Source organism: Talpa europaea (assembly GCF_964194135.1).
Source record: "Talpa europaea genome assembly, chromosome: 4".
Lineage (NCBI taxonomy): Eukaryota > Metazoa > Chordata > Mammalia > Eulipotyphla > Talpidae > Talpa > Talpa europaea.
Genome location: NC_140070.1, coordinates 66,940,046 through 66,957,747, shown reverse-complemented (window position 1 = coordinate 66,957,747; position 17,702 = coordinate 66,940,046).

The following is a 17,702-nucleotide window of genomic DNA, read 5'->3' as shown; positions in this document are numbered from 1 at the left end:
TTCATTCATGCTAGCTGGTGCTCAACATATATTCATTGATTTAATTATTAGTATGTTATTCTAGATTTAAGTGAACAAGCACAAATAATTTATTCAATATTTCAAGAACAAGTATCCCATTTAATTATAGACATTTACCCATGCAGATTAAAATGCATTGTGTTTTACCTTTGCTATTAAAACTTGTTATAAAATGAAAAGGATCAAGCAGTCCAAATTCTTGCTTTTCTTTATTTTTCTAATATGAATTCCAAATTCCTAAAATACTGATAAAATACCTGCACTGTCTTTCTGTTGTATCTCACCCCAAAGAATTAAAGCGGTAATATTTAAAACAATTGTAGGCAATAGAGTGATATCCAATTATATGTCATTATTAAGCTTCATTTTATCATCCTATTTAATGATTTTCAAAACTAGTCTATATGTGTGTGTGTATGTGTGTTTGTGGTATCTAACATTAGTTAAGTCCTCAAAATTTCTTGTCAAATAATAAAATCTTTGATTTCTGTCACTCTTGGAACCATTTAATGTTATATCATTGTCATAGTACAGTCTCTGATTATTTTCTCATTGCCTGTAGAAAATATTATTTTTAAAGATTTATTTTATCATGCATACAAGAATTGGGGTACAGAGCAGAGGTGTCGGGGGGGTGAGAGGATTCACCATAGACAGAGTGGGGAACAGAACAAGCAGATAGACTGCAAATCACTGCTGAGGGAAGCGGTGGGCGTGCCAGGAGAGGCCTGCTGTGCCATGTGGGTAGCTCCCTGGCCAGGGATTGAATTTGTGTTGCAGTGGCTGTGGATAACTTCACAGGTTGTGTCTTAAGCCCTTGCACCACCAGGGAGGCCCCTGTCTTAGCATGAAAGGTAGGTTACTTCATCAGTTTTCTATTTACAACTCATAGAATCTCATCTCTAGCTATTATATCATGTTTATATGCATTCTTTATGTATTTTATGCTTTACAGAACCAAAGCGATGATTTTCAAATAGATTTGTCAAGGTTCATCATGGCTTTTAATCCTAACTCACAGTCTTCAATATTGCATAAATATTTTTTTTGCTAATTCCTCATTGTTTTATTTTTTAATTAAGAATATAGTGGTTTACAATATTGACTATGATTCAGAAATATAGGATCCCACCTCTTCAAATCCACATATCCAAACCACACCCATCCAGGCACCAAGAGTCCTGCATCATAGCCTGTGCACCCTCCCACGTTCTCTGTTTTATAGTAAGCTTACTAGAGTTTCTTCTGTGGTTTGGTTTTATTTTATTCATTATTTATTTCTCTATATAAAGTGTATTTGTAAAACAATCCAGTATTTGTCTTTTCTCCTTCAGGCTTATTTTGCTAACAGAATTCTCTCCAGTTTCACTCATGTTGATGCAAATTGCAACATTCATCATTTTTATAGCTAAGTAGTACAGTTTATATGTTTGGGGGAGTGGATGTGTGTGTGCATGTGTGTGTGTGTGTGTATGCATGTGTATAATATATTTTAATCCACTCATTTGTCATTGAGCAGTTTCTTTGTTTCCATAATTTAGCTCTTGTAAATATTATATCAGTGAACGTCTGTTCATTCAAATTAACAGATCTATTTATTTGTTTGTTTATTTATTTTTGCATTCTTTGCATAGATAACTAGGACCAAAATTTCTGATAAAATGATAGGTCATTTTTAAATATTTTGAGAATCTTCCGTATAGTTTTCCACAGGGGATAAACCAAATAACAAAGTTTTAGTTTTTCTTTATCTCCACATTTTCACAAATACTTTTGTTTCTAGACTTCTTAGAAAAGATTATTTTATTTACTTATGCATACAAGAACTGGGGTACAGGCCTGAGGTGTAGAGGGTGAGAGGATTTGCCAGAGACAGAGTGGGGAGCAGAATAGGAAGATATACTGAAACACTTTTGAGGGGAGCATCAGGCAACACAGGAAAGATCTGCTGTGCCATGTAAGCTAGCTCCCTGACTGGGGATCAAATTCATGTCTCAGTGGCTGGAGATAGCTTGATTTCACTGAGACTTTAATCCCTGCACCACCAGGGTGGTCTTGTTTCTAAACATTTTGAAATGGATAATCCTCACTAGTATGAGACAGACTCTTATTGTGGCTTAGGTTTTCATTTTTCTAATGATCAGTGATAGTTTATTCATGTGACTACTGACATTTAAATGTCTTTGGAGTTTTGATTTAGATCTTCTGTTCAGTTTTTGATTGGGTTATTTTCTTTTTTTGAGTTGTGTATTTTCTTTATGAGTCATGGCTATCAGGCTTTTGTTGGAAGGATAGTATTCGAATATTTTCTCATAGTGCCATTTGATCACCTTTGCTTTTGTTTCTATTGCCATAAGAGTTGAGTACCCAAAGATGTTACAGAGGCCATTGTCATAAAGAGTTTGTATATAATTTCTTCTATGTATTTTATATTTCAGGTTTTACATCTAAGTCTTTAGTCAATTTTGAGTTATTTTTGAAAATGTTTTTTTATGAAAAAATCTTCATATTTATTTATGCTTCCAAAGCTGGGGTACAGGTCAGACAGAGTGGAGAGCAGAATAATTGTATCTGAAATAGACTGCTGAGGGGAGCAGCGGGTGAGTCAGGAAAGTTCTGCTGTGCCATCTGGGTCACCTTCCTGGCTAGGAATCTAACTCTTGCTGCAGTGGCTTTGGATAGCTTCATAGTGCTGCATTTTAACCCCTTGTGCCACCAGGGAGGCCCCCAATTTTTTTAAATGTTCTAAGAGTGATCTAGTTTCATTCCGCATGGGTTGCTGTCTAGTTTTCCTAATACCATTTGTTAAAGTGACTTGTAATACAGCTTGAAGTCTGAGAGTGTAACACCTCCATTCTTCTGCATTGTCAGAATTCCTCTAGCTATTCAAGGTATTTTGCTGTTGTATATAAATTTCAGCACTGCTTGTTCTATTTCTTTGAAGAATGTCATTGTGTCTTTTGTATGGACGGTATTGAATGTGTAATCTGCTTTAGGTAAAATGGTCATTTATTTCTTTTCACAATGGCACAATTTATAGTGTTCAGATTTTTCACCTCTTTGCTAAGTTTAATCTTAGGTATTGAACGATTTTTGATGTAGCAGTGGGGATTCTGTTTTTGATTTCTTTCTCTTTTAGTTCACTGTTTGCTAATAGTGTCATAATTACTTTTTTTGTAGATTGAAATTTTATCTTGTCACTTTACTGTATTTTTTGTATTGCTTATAATATTCTGTTTGTAGTCCAGAGAATTTTCTATGTATATTGCTATGCCATCTGTAAATAGAGATAGTTTTACACCTTTATTTTTTTTTTTCAAATTTGCGTTACTGTTATCTCTCTTACCGTATAGCTTTAGCTAGGATTTCAAATACTATGTTGAAAGGTAGTGGCTACAGTGAATATCTTTTTATTTGTAACTTCTGTGGTGGAAAAAACTTTCACTTTTTCATATTTGAATGTTATCTTAGCTGCGGTTTTATAATAAATTACTTTTATTATCTTGAATTATATCCCTACTGCCTCCATTTTGAAGGATTTTATTATAAATGGATATTTAAACTTATCAAATTGCTTCTTTTCATCTGCTGATAGAATTATATGATTTTTATTTTTCTTGTTTTTGATATTGTGAATAACATTGATTAATTTTCAAATGTTTAAATACACTTAGATCTCTGGAATAAATCCCACATCATCATGATACACGTTCCTTTAATATACTATTGAATTGGGTTTGCTGATATTTTATTGAGAATTTTTGCCTTTATGTTTATCAATGTTATTGGCTTTTAATTTTCTTTTCCTGTAATGACCTTTGTTTTAGATGTCAGAGTAATATTATTCTCATAAAATGTGCTTGGAAGCATTATCTCTTCATCAATTTTTGGGGAGAGATTAAAGAGAAAAGTATTAATTCATCTGTGAATGTTTAGTAGAAATCACTGTAAAATCACCTTGTATTGGGTTTCTGTTTTTTATGACATTTGATTATTATTCTAATTCACTTCTTTATAATTGGTCTGTACACCTTTTCTGTTTCTTCCTGATTTAGTTTCATATGATTGTATAACTCTAAGAAATTGTAAATTTCTCATAATTTATTAGGCATGTTGATTATTGATATGTTTCTCTTAGATGATATATCTATATATCTATATATATATATATATAGAGAGAGAGAGAGAGTTAGGTATTATTACGATCCTCTATATTTCTGAGATAATTGTTGCTGCTTCTTATCTTTAATTCTGGTTCTATTTATTAGAGTTTCCACAATTTTTTTTCTTCGTGAGTTTAAATAGAGGTTCCATTTTGTTCATTTTTTCAGAAAACAGACTTCTAGACCATCTTTTGATTTCTATTTTATTCATTTCTGCTCCATTTAAAATTTTTATTTATTTATTTTCTTTTTTCTCATTCATCTCATTATAGTTCCTTAAACTGTAAGGTTAGATTGTTTAAGTAGGATTTTTCTTTTTACTCTATGTGAGTCTGTATTGCTATATGCTACAATCTTAGTATCATTTTTCTGTATATATTAATTTCTGATATTTCAATTTTGCTTTCCCCTATTATTTTCTTTTAAAGTTTGTCATCAGGGCCTCCCCTGTGGCGCAGCAGTTGAGCGCTGGGTTGCGAAGCTGCCCGCAGCCTCTGCAGCACCAGTTTGATCCCAGGCTGCTGGGCAAGGGTCCCACATGGCGCGCAGACCTCTCCTGCCTCCCGCTGCTCCCTTCAGCAGTGTACTTCATCCGCCTGCCTGTTGAATTCTCTCACCCTCCCGCGTTTCTGACTGTACCCAGTGCTTGTATAAATAAATAAATAAATCTTTAAAGAAAATAATGTTTGTCATCAATTTTCTCAAGAATCATGTATTCTTACAATATTAAATGTTGTTGAGTATTCAAACATTTGCATTTTTTTACCTTCTTTTACTAGGTGGGTGATTTCTACTTTGATGCAATTGTGATCAGAGAAGATATTTGATAAGATTTTCATCTTTATGAATTTTTTTGGTATTTGTGTCATGATCTAACATGTGATCTATCCTGGAGAATGTTCCATGTGGACTTGAGAAGAATGTATATTCACAGTGCTCATAAATTTCTAATTAGTGCTTATGGAGTAATTCTTTATGGTTACTGTACCCTTGTTGATTGTCTGTGGAGTTATTGTGACCAATAATAGAAGTGTACTGTTTAAGTCCCTTGCAACTATCTGTTATTGCTGATGTCTGTTTTCAGGTTTGTTATTAGATTTTTTATATATTTAAGTCCTCTTTCATTTGGTGCATATATATTGATGAGTGCTATGTCTTCCTATTGCATTCCCCCCTTAATCATTCTTTATCATCCTAGTCTCTTCTTAAATTTATTAGTTGGAAGTCTGTTTTATCTGCTATAATTATGGTCCTATAATGTTTTTGTTCCATTTGCTTATAGGATTGTTTCCCAATCATTTATTTTTGAGACGCGGTTTATCTTTGGAACATAGAACAGTATTCTGGAGAAAGCAGAAAGTTCTGGTTTTAACCTTATTTTTTATTCTTCCGTCCAAACTTATGACTTAAGCTGAGGCTCCGATGGAAATAATTGTGCATTTACAATATTCAAATTTTAACTCTATCTCTATAGACCCCTCTTGTTATTTTGCTTAAATGGTTATTTAGTCACAAATAATATGCCAGTTTAGTTGTTAATAGTGTGCCTTTTCTATTACTGTATAATGAACAATAGGACCTGATTATTCTCAAATTTGACCTAAATACAGGATAATTTTCTTTCAAATAAATTTAATTCAAATCTTGAAACTCATATAGTTATTGAAATGAAAAGACAATTTAACTTGTCTTTGTCTCAGTTTGCATTTTTATAAAATTGAAATTATAATGCCAAGAAAATATTTGTTAGAATAATTAAATTGTATTATGTATTTCAAAATTATTATTTTTAAATTTAAAAAGTATTTGGTCATATTATTCATGTCTTTATGGTACTAAACTCAGTACTCTTCTCATATACACAATAAAAAATTGCTTAGCAGTATTAGAAGCCTCCCCTGGTGGCACAACGGTTGAGCTCTTGGGCTGCGAAGCTGCAGCGCCGGTTCAATCCCCAGCCACCGGTGAGGATCCCACCTGGTGCACAGACCTCTCCCTCAGCAGTGTATTTTGTCAGTCTGCCTTTCTGTTCCCTGCTCTGGCTCTGGTGAATTCTCTCACACTCCCACACATCTGACTGTACCCAGTGCTTGTATAAATAAATAAATAAATCTTTAAAAAAAAAGTATTAGAAAATGAAAATATGCCTATTTTTGTGTTTTATATTATCATTAGTATTCTAATACATTCACAATGATGGATGATGCTTCAATGACAGTTATTTATAAATATTGATCTTATATTTCAGTTAGTTGTTGAATCAATAAAACATTTACTTATTACTTTTATATTTTATTTTTTTAATTTTTGCAATTTGCCTTTATTTTGTGAGTGAATTTTTTTAATAATAAATTTTATTTTTATATTCCCCATACAATTGCAGCCCCCCCCATTCTGACCCCAATCCCTCCCCTCCCGCTCCCCACCCCCCAAAGAGTGTCTCTGGTTCATAGTTTTTTGTTGATTTTGATTTTCACTTTCTTATAGTTATTCATTTTCCTGGTCCCTTATTTAAGTTTTCTAGATTCCTGCTATGAGTGAGACCATCCGGTATTTTTCTTTTTCTTTCTGGCTTATTTCGCTGAGCATGATCCCTTCCAGTGCCATCCATGTTGCTGCAAATTGCATGTGCTTATCTTTTTTGAATGCTGAGTAATATTCTATGGTATATATGTACCGCATCTTCTTGATCCAGTCATCTATTTTTGGGCATTTGGGCTGTTTCCAAAGCTTAGCTATTGTAAATAGAGCTGCTATAAACATAGAGTGCAGGTGCTCTTTGGAACTGATGTTTCTGTGTCCTTTGGGTAAATACCTAGGAGTGGAATTGCTGGATCATATGGAAGTTCTATGTTTAGTAGGTCCAGAAATCTCCACACAGCTCTCCATACTTTCAGGGATCATTTCTATAGTTTGTTACTTTTATATTTTAAAAGGACAGATTTGTTAGGAAAAGGAGAAAAAGAAGCACCTGCATAATCACAGATGAGCAAGAGAGCTTCTGCCTCACCTTTGCAAAGGAAAATGGTTTGTTAAAAAGAAACCTCTGCATAGTCATAGGTGGTCAGGAGAGCTATCTGATGAAATATTTAAAGCAACATGTGTTATTTTTTGTGAAATATTAAATTTCAAAATAGATATTAACCATGAAAAATGCTGAACGTTTGTAAAAGTAATACTTTATTACTGTCAAATAGCTGTAATCGCTTGGTGGTATTTTTGCTATTGTATTCTCATCAGGAATGCTCTTCTATCCTGCAATTACTGAATTCAAAATACTGAGATAACTAGCCATTTATTGATTAAAACTTCATACCAATGCAGTGTACCACTTCCCAAGCAGTTGGCCATTTATTACTTTGAACAATAAAGTGGCAGCATTTGTCTCACTGGGCTGTTAAAAACATAGCACAAGAAAGTGTTGGATTATTTGACATTAAAAATGAGCATGTTTTATTGGTAGAACTTAAAAATTTTAAAATATATCTTAATTACACATTGTGTAGAGACATAATAGAAAGTCATTAACAAGAAAATAAATTTTAGAATAAATGTCACTGCTCTAGGAGTCAAGATGCATTATTTTAGACTTTTTCCTGATGCAGCTAAATGTTTCATTTTTTTAAAGATTTATTTATTTTATTTATACAATAGCTGGGATATAGGTCAGAGTCACGGGAGGGTAAGAGGATTCACCAGAGACAGAGTGGGGAGCAGAAAAGGCAGACAGACCGAAAACACTGCTGAGGGGAGCAGCTGGCTCAAAAGGAGAGGTCTGTCGCACAATATGGGAATCTCCCTGGCTGGCCAGGAATCAAACCAATGCTGCAGAGGCTGCGGAGAGCTTCACAGCGCTGTGCTCAACCCACTGTGCCACAGGGGAGGCCCCTAAATGTTTCATTTTTAAAAAATATTTTTTTACTTGTGACTGAACTTGAGTCTCAATGTTTTCACTAGTAAACCAAAGGTAATTGACTTACAACTTAATTATTACCAAATTATTTTTGTTTGTGTAATAGAGATGCAGTGAATATAATATATATATATGTTTTATTTTTTAAGATTTATTTATTTATGCATACAAGAATTGGAGTACATGCCAGAGGTGGGAGGGTGAGAGGATTCCACAGAGACAGTGTGGGAAACAGAACAGGAAGATCTATACTGCTGAGGGGAGCTGCAGGCAAGCCAGGAGAGGTCTGGTGTGCCATGTGGATAGCTCCCTGGCCGAGGCTCGAACTCATGCTGCAGTGGCTGTGGACAGCTTCATAGGTTGTATCTTAACCCCTTGGCCACCAGAGAGACCCTTATATATTTCTGTTTTAGTAGCCATGTTTTGTATATTATTGACAATATTTATCTACTTATCACATATCACCCTGTATATATATATATATATATATATATATATATATATATACACATATATATGTGTGTGTGTGTGTGTGTAGATACTGGGTTTTCATTTATTTGTGTGCAAAAAAATAATATAAACATCAATTTTTATATAAAAAAGTTATCCAATTAAACCACTGAAGATGATGATAGACATTGCTTAATTCACAACACAGAATTTTGAAAATCAAATGTTCAGCAGTTTATTGAGTACATCTTTTCGAATACTACAAAACAAAAGTTACCTTAAAATTTAAAAATCACAAAACAAACCTCCTGATTTAATTGAACTCTAAGGCCACAAGAACCCCTATTTAATTTACCATATAAATGAGTAGAAAAAGACTATTATCTTACATTCCTGATAGCTATTTTTTGTGATTCTTTATGTACTAGTCATGGATTTCCGAGCAAAGAAAGCTTTATTTCAATTATCCTTAGAAAAAGAACAGTTAAGTATATTTTGTATTAATAGACCCTTTTATGAGTAAAACCGGTACAGTGCAGAACCAATAAGAATGTGAGCATCAGAAAGTACTGATTTGTATACTAATCAATCAAAATGAGATATCTCAAACTGAGAAAATGGCCCTTAACAAAAAGATAAGAAACAGCAGGTATTTGCATGGCTGTTGAGAAAAGATGCTCTCTTAAAAGTTTTGTGGGAATGAAAACTGGTTAAACTTCTGCAGACAATTGCTTGGAGACTTCTTAAAACATTAAAAATATATCTACAAGTCCTCCCCTGTGGCGCAGCAGTTGAGCGCTGGGCTGCGAAGCTGCCTGCAGCCTCTGCAGCGCCGGTTCGATCCCCGGCCGCCGGGCGACGGTCCCACATGGCATGCAGACCTCTCCTGTTGCCCGCTGCTCCCACAGCAGTGTATTCCGTCACTCTGCCTGTTCTGCTCTCTGCTCTGGCTCTGGTGAATTCTCTCACCCTCCCACGCTTCTGACTGGACCCAGTGCTTGTAAAAATAAATAAATAAATAAATCTTAAAATATATATATATATATGATATATATATATATATATATATATATATCTACAATATCACCCAGCATCCTTTTCCTGAGTATCTACATAAATAATACAAAAATTCCAAATGTAGCTTTCTGTCATTCCTCGCAGTACTACTTATATTATCCCAGTTATGAAAACAACTTACGTGTCCAATAAGAGGTAAGTGCATAAAGAAGAATTGGCATGTGCATAAAGAATAATTATTGAACATTTCTCAGTTATAAAAAAGATGAAATGTTACTTTTTTTTTGGCAACAGGATGGAACTGGAGGGAACTATGTCAAGTAAAATGAATCTGAACAAGAAAGAGAAATTCTAGATGATTTCATTCACATGTGGAATAAAAAAAAAATAAAGTGAAGGAACAGAAAAAAATAAACCTTTAAAATCTAACTACAGGGGCCTGCCCTGGTGGCGCAGCGGTTGAGCGCTGGGTTGCGAGGCTGCCTGCAGCTTCTGCAGCGCCAGTTCGATCCCCGGCCACAGGCGAGGGCCCCACAAAAAAAAAAAAATTAAAAAATAATAATAATAAATAAATAAATAAATAAATAAAATCTAAATACAAAGCTGAGGATACCAGAGGAGGAGGAGGTAGGATTTTAGGGGGAGTGTTCCCAAATGACTATGGACTAATGTGGAATATCATTGTGTTTTGTTGTTGGCTATGGCGTGCCAACATATATTTGTAGGGTAAGAAGCTGTCCAACCAAAATATACCCAGTGTTGTAAATCAACACTGCCTCAATAAATATAATGTACAGAGTCTCCATGGTGGCACAAGGTGTTAAGACGTAAGCTATGAAGCTATCCGCAGCTACTGCATCACAAGTTTGATCCCTGGCTGGCATGGGAGCCAACCTACATGGCACAGCAGACCTCTCCTTACTCATCTGCTGCTCCCCTCAGCAGTGTATTTCAGTCATTTTGAATGTTCTGTTCCCCGCTGTGTCTCTGGTGAATCACCCTCCATACCTCTGGCCTGTACCCCAGTTCTTGTATGCATATATAAACAAATCTTAAAAACATAATGTACAAAAAAGTTACTGATATCTGTGAAATGTTAAATAGAACACTCATACATGTGAAACAACAAGTACATGAATCCGTAAACTAAAACTCCACCATGATGGTTTCTAATCATTAATGGGATAGAGTTAAAATTATAGGTTCAGTTTTTTTTTTTATAGAGGCATGTTTATTTATTTATTTGTTTGTTTGTTTGTTTATACATGCACTGGGTACAGTCAGAAGCGCGGGAGGGTGAGAGAATTCACCAGAGCGGGGAGCAGAGCAGGCAGAAGGACCAAAGTACACTGCTGAGGGCAGCAGCGGGCGGCAGGAGAGGTCTGCGCGCCATGTGGGACCCTCCTCCGGTGGCCGGGGAGCAGCCAGGGATCGAAGCTGCGCCGCAGAGGCCGCGGGTAGCTTCGCAACCCAGCGCTCCACCGCTGCGCCACCAGGGAGGCCCAAGGTTCAGTTCTTAATTAAGTTTCTTGTGATTTATGGAATTTTCAGGGCACAAAAGACTCTCAAATTTCTAATTCCCAACCAAATGCCTTGGTTTACAAACAAAAATTATAGAATTTAAGAGATTAGATAGTGATATAAATGTCCAATATATCAGTGTGATATTACTGAACTACTGCACTATACTTAGGAAACACTAAATCCATTGATATAATACAGGTCTCTGATTCAATAGAGTTAATGATATACCAAGTCTATGAGATATTGAGGTAGTTGTTCCTTGACTCCACACTCTGAATAGCAACTTGCATGTATTAAATTATGCTAAGTCTACTCTGTTAAGCAAAAAGGAAAAAAAAATAAGAATTTAAAAGGAAGAGGCTGTGCCACCTTGGGAAAAGACCTTTTAAAGTTGCAGCAACAATAAGCAGTAGTTGTTTCCCCAAAGAGATTGAAAGCCATATATGAAGTGACTGTGCACTAAGGAAAGAAACTTTTAAGAGTCATTGGAAATAGTATCTAGGGAACACTAACATAAATGTGAAAGAAATATTCCATACCAAGTAAATATTTCATACTCTATTTATAATTGTAATTATAGAAAACAGGAGAATAAACTATTTGATGTCAGGTTTTATTTATTTTTTAATAAATTATAAAGTTGATAAAAGTTTATATGATGGGCATTGTCAGGTCTGCCCTCTCTCTACACAAGTTTGTATGACTAGTTCTACTTTTTGTCATTGCACCTGTGATTCAGTATTGCTTCAGCTTCATTCTTTGATCAAATAAAGGATCTTTCTCTTTTAAATATAATGAATCTTGCTGCATTTTTCAGAGTACCCAATGTAAATGTTCTATTAGCCATATTATTTCCATTTATATACACAGGAATACAACTTAAAAAGTCACATATTGGTTTTCTAAACCCAAGAACTTCCAGTAAAAAGGTTTTTGGCCAGTATCAAGTCCTTATTTAGTTTTTCTGAACAATCCCACTTAAAAGGGGAGGTAGGGCCTCCCCTGATGGTGCAGGTGGTTCAGCGCAGCGCTGTGAAGCTGTCGACAGCCTCTGCAGCGCCTGTTCCAACTCGGCCAGCCTGTGAGGGTCCCACAAGGCACGGCAGACCTCTCCTGTCACTCCCACTGCTCCTCTTAGCAGTGTATTTCATCAGATTGCCTGTTCTCTTCCCTGCTCTGTCTCTGGTGAAACCTCTCACCCTCCCACGCATCTGGCCTGTACCCCAGTTCTTGTATAAAATTAATAAATAAATCTTTAAAAAATTAATTTAAAAATATATAAAAGGGGAGGTATGGATGGCATAGTGGGTTTCTTTATATTAAGTTAAGCATTAATAATGTAGGGTAGGGCCTCCCCTGGTGGAAGAGCGCGGTTGAGTGCTGGCTTGCAAAGATGTCTGCAGCCTCTGCAGTACCGGTTCCATCCCTGGCCTCCTGCGAGGGTCCCACATGGCACACAGACCTCTCCTGCTGCGCCCACTGCTCCCCTCAGCAGTGTATTTCCTCCGTCTGCCTGTTCTGTTACCTGCTCTGGTTCTGGTGAATTTTCTCACCCTCCAGCACTTCCCAGTGCTTGTATAAATAAATAAATAAATCTTTTAAAAAAATAATGTATGGTAAACAATAGAGCAACGTTGTTGCTTTTAGTAATTTTTTTGCCCTTGCGTTGGCCTGAGCACATTACCCACATAGAAAAATCCAAGTCATTCACATTAGAGACCTTTTCTTAGAGGCCAATTTAATAATCACCCAATCTTCTTGAGGGTCTTAGCAAAATGTAGTAAGTTAGTAATGTTAACTTTCAAACAAACTTCACAGTTTGCTCCATACTGATGTTATCATAGTCTGACACTCTAGGAACTCAAATTACATGTTTATATAATAGATGCACAAATTCAATATTATTTATAACAATATAATGTTGGCTTGATAGAAATCTTGTATTATGGTGTTTCCTTTATTTATATTAAAGTTTTCAATATGTATAACAGCATGTTAATGATAGGAATTTTTTACTAGAATTAGAACATGTACCCAAAGATTTAAAACTGTAAGAACACAAAGGAGCACATTAATATTCACAAACACATCATTGTAGGTATTGAAAAAATACTTAAAAAATTAGGCAGCTGGCATATTTTTTTCAAGAATATTCAGTGGGTAACAAGATTTCTCCCACAGAAGCAATTAATTCAGTTTTTAAAGATTTATTTATGCATACAAGAACTGGGGTACAGGCCAGAGGTGTGGAGAGTGTAAGAATTCACAAGAGATAGAGTGGGGAACAGAACAGGCAGATGTACTGAAACACACTGCTTGGGGAATAGCGGCCAAGACAGTAGATGTCTGCTGTGCCATGTGGGTATCTCCCTGGGTGGCCGGGGATTAAACTCATGCTACAGAGGCTGCGATAGCTTCATAGTGCTGTGTTTAAACAATTGTGCCACCAAGGAGGCCCCAGAAGCAATTATTCATTCATTCATTCATTCATTCATTTTTTATTTTGTATATTTTTACATTTTTCATTTTTGTACAATGTATGCATTTTCATCTTGATTATAGTCCCTGTACAATTCCCACCCAGCCTCACAATTTATTTTTAAAAGAAAGAAAAAAATAAAAGATGGGGAGCCATGTGAGGAAGGAAAGGGAAAGAAATAGAGATGATAGAGAGGTTGGATTTGCCTGACCTAAGATTTAAGTATCGGGTTGTTATGATTCCATGCTTGCTATCTTTAAATCACAGTTTTTATCTTTCATGATTTTCTGTAGACTTATTTAGAAAATTTACACATAGATATCTTTTATTTTTTTATTATTTTTTAAATATTTATTTATTTATTTATTTATGCAAGAACCAGGGTACAGGCCAGATGTGTGGGAGGGTGAAAGGATTCACCAGAGACAGAGCGGGGAACAGAACAGGCAGACTGACGAAATACACTGCTGAGGGGAGCAGCAGGAGTGACAGGAGAGGTCTGCCATGGCATGTGAGACCCTTGCAAGCCGGCTCGGATCGAACCAGCACTGTAGAGGCTGCGGACAACTTCACAGTGCTGTGCTCAACCGCCTGTGCCACCAGGGGAGGCCCACATAGTTACCTTTTAAATAAATATAGTGGTACAGTATTAAAGTATATTTTTAAAGTATTTATACTATTAAAAGTCCAAAACTATAATTGCATGTATGCATGTGCATGAGTGTCTATGTGGATTTTCATGTTTTTGTCACATGGTTGTAAATTTCTCATAGTTTCAATAAATTGCATAATGCTGTGTTTGGTTTTGAGATTAATTTATAGACTAATATTTATATATAGACTAATATTTATAGACTATTTAGGCTAATATTTATAGACTAATATTCATAGTCTAATAAATGCTTAGACTAATATTTATAGTCTATATTATTTATAATTTTATAAACTAATATTATATATATATATATATATATATAAATACACAGAACCTTTACTTGATTACTTGGGTTGGAAGTGTAGTGATGCAAAGGTGAGAAAATGAAAGGCTGAGTGGTTATTCAAAGATGTAATTTTAGTGTTTAAATGATTATTTTACAGGTGACTTAACCTTTACATATTTTATAAACTATTCTCATAGTTTATAAAAGGTAAAAAATGGAAATAACTTTCATGTTACTATCACATTTCATTGAAACAACAGCAAAACCAAAAACTAATAAAAACACAAAATCTTTATGACGTTAACATTGGTTAATTCAGACTTTGGTGTTCTTTTTCCTCCAGGTTGGAGTGAATAAGTTTATAATATATTGGGTTTCCCTGGTCGCACACAGGATTAAGTCTCAGCATTATGAAGCTATCCAAAGCCACTGTAGCTTGAGTTTGATCCCCTGCCAGGGAGCCACCAACATGGCACAGCAGATCTCTATTGTCACACCTGCTGCTTCTCTCAGCAGTGTATTTCAGTCAATCCTTCTGTTCTGCTCCCCACTCTGTCTCTGGTGAATCGTCTCACCACCCCACACCTCTAGCCACATACCCCAGTTCTTGTATGCACAAATAAATAAATCTTTAAAAAATAAAAAATAAGTTGATAATATAAAGAAGACATAAAAAAATGGTTAAATTTTTGGTGTTAAGCAATCTGTTTTTAAAATTTCTCTATAGCGGAGAGGGCGGAGCAACATGGCGGCGAGGAGACGCTGCGAGTAAGATCTCCCATTAAAAAAAGTTAATAGGGAGGAAAAGCGGCAGGTCCCAGTGAGAACCGGGACACGGAAGATAAACGGACGACGCCAGCAAACTGCCCGAAGAAGAAAGTTGCCATAAAAGAGGACGAGAAGGGAGGGAAGCGCAGAACCCTGCTCCCCTCCCCCGCCCACAGAGGCGGCACTCTCCGACCGGCAGAAAGGAGGGAAACAACAAACCAAAACGGCCAACAAGAAAAACGGACGCAGCAAGTGGGACTGTGAGTGGAAAGGAACTATTGCAGCCACCACACCCCGTGAACGGGAGAGGCGAACCCTGCAGGATCCGCCGCGGAGGTGAGCTCCAGGCGCCATTAAAGAGAGCCACGCCCCCCAGGAGGAGACCAGCACCAGCACACAGCCCCGGCCGCCCGGTAAGGTTGCGTGCGGAAAGCGGCGCGGATCCGGACCGGATCGCAGCTGCCCAGGTCCCCGCGCCTGCGACCTAGGCTTGCGGGGAGACGGCGGAGGCCCTCCCTGAGTGAGCAGGAACAAGGCGCCCAGGCAGGGGAGCGGGATTCAAAAGGCGCCATTCCCGCGCCACTGATCTGGGCTACAGCCCGTGTCCTGGAACTGAGGGCTTTGGAACTGAGACCCGGGGCACGAAATTAGGGGGAGACTGCGGAGGCCCTCCCTGAGTGAGCAGGAACAAGGCGCCCAGGCAAGGGTGCTGGATTCAAAAGGCGCCATTCCCGCGCCACTGATCTGGGCTACAGCCTGCGTCCTGGAACTGAGGGCTTTGGAACTGAGACCCGGGGCACGAAATTAGGGGGAGACTGCGGAGGCCCTCCCTGAGTGAGCAGGAACAAGGCGCACAGGCAGGGGAGCGGGATTCAAAAGGCGCCATTCCCGCGCCACTGATCTGGGCTACAGCCCGCGTCCTGGAACTGAGGGCTTTGGAACTGAGACCCGGGGCACGAAATTAGGGGGAGACGGCGGAGGCCCTCCCTGAGTGAGCAGGAACAAGGCGCCCAGGCAAGGGAGCTGGATTCAAAAGGCGCCATTCCCGCGCCACTGATCTGGGCTACAGCCTGCGTCCTGGAACTGAGGGCTTTGGAACTGAGACCCGGGGCACGAAATTAGGGGAAGACTGCGGAGGCCCTCCCTGAGTGAGCAGGAACAAGGCGCCCAGGCAAGGGAGCTGGACTCAAAAGGCGCCATTCCCGCGCCACTGATCTGGGCTACAGCCCGCATCCTGGAACTGAGGGCTTTGGAACTGAGACCTGGGCACGAAATTAGGGGGAGACGGCGGAGGCCCATCCTGAGTGAGCAGGAACAAGGCGCCCAGGCAGGGGAGCAGGATTTAAAAGGCGCCATTCCCGCCCCACTGATCTGGGCTACAGCCCGCGTCCTGGAACTGAGGGCTTTGGAACAGAGACCCGGGGCACGAAATTAGGGGCGTGGGTTCCCCACGACGGTGAGGCACAAGGCAGACACAGCACCCCAAAGCCGTTGAGGTGTACCCTACCATCCCCGCTCTGCTCCCTGTCCCACGGGGTGGAAAATCAGCTCCCCAAGGGCTCTAGGAGAGATCTCTGGCACCACCTAGCGACTTGAAGCCAGCAGAGGCTCCTGAAGGAGCTAGTGGCCAGCTGGGGAGTTTGCCCACACCGGGCCCCTTCCGAACAAGTAGTCTGAGCCCACAGGGAGAGCGAGCACCCACAGCCGGGGCAGACCAGGTGCGCAGAAGAGTGTGCCTGAGACCAGACACGCAGGGAGTGTGTCCCACATCACCATTTTAGAACAGGGACATTTCTTCAGTAAAGACTACCTGCAGAAGGCTTCCTCAGGAGCCAGAGGTGAGCGGGGGAAGTTCGCCCACGCCAGACCCCCTCTGGCCTGCAGTCCAAGCCCAGAGGGGAGCAGGAACCCACCGCCGGGGCAGACCAGGCGCACAGGGGAGTGTGTCCCTACATCGGCATTTTAGAACAGGGACCTTTCTCCAGTAAAGACTGCTTGAAACTGACAGATGACTCCTGGAAGAACCAGAGGGGAACAGAGAAGCCCACCCAAGATGCCGGCCAGTCCCAACTACACAGTGTCCCAACGCATACGGCAAATTAGAAAACAGACAGTAGGGAAGAGAAGAACCACACGCAACCTAGCAACTCTCCAGAGAAAAAGCACACCACAAAAAGAAAGCCAGCCCCCAGATTGCAAAGACAATAACTTGGAAGAATTTCTGAGCCTTCCAGAAAGAGAATTTAAAATTGCCGTGATTAAAAAACTGACAGAAGTCATAAAGGAAAACAATGATAAGGGAAAAATAATCAACGATCAGAAGAATGCAATTGAGTCCCTAGAGAGGGAAAACAATGGTCAGAAGAAAGAAATTGAGTCCCTAAAGAGGGAAGTAAAAGAAATGCAGGAGATCAAAGAATTAATGG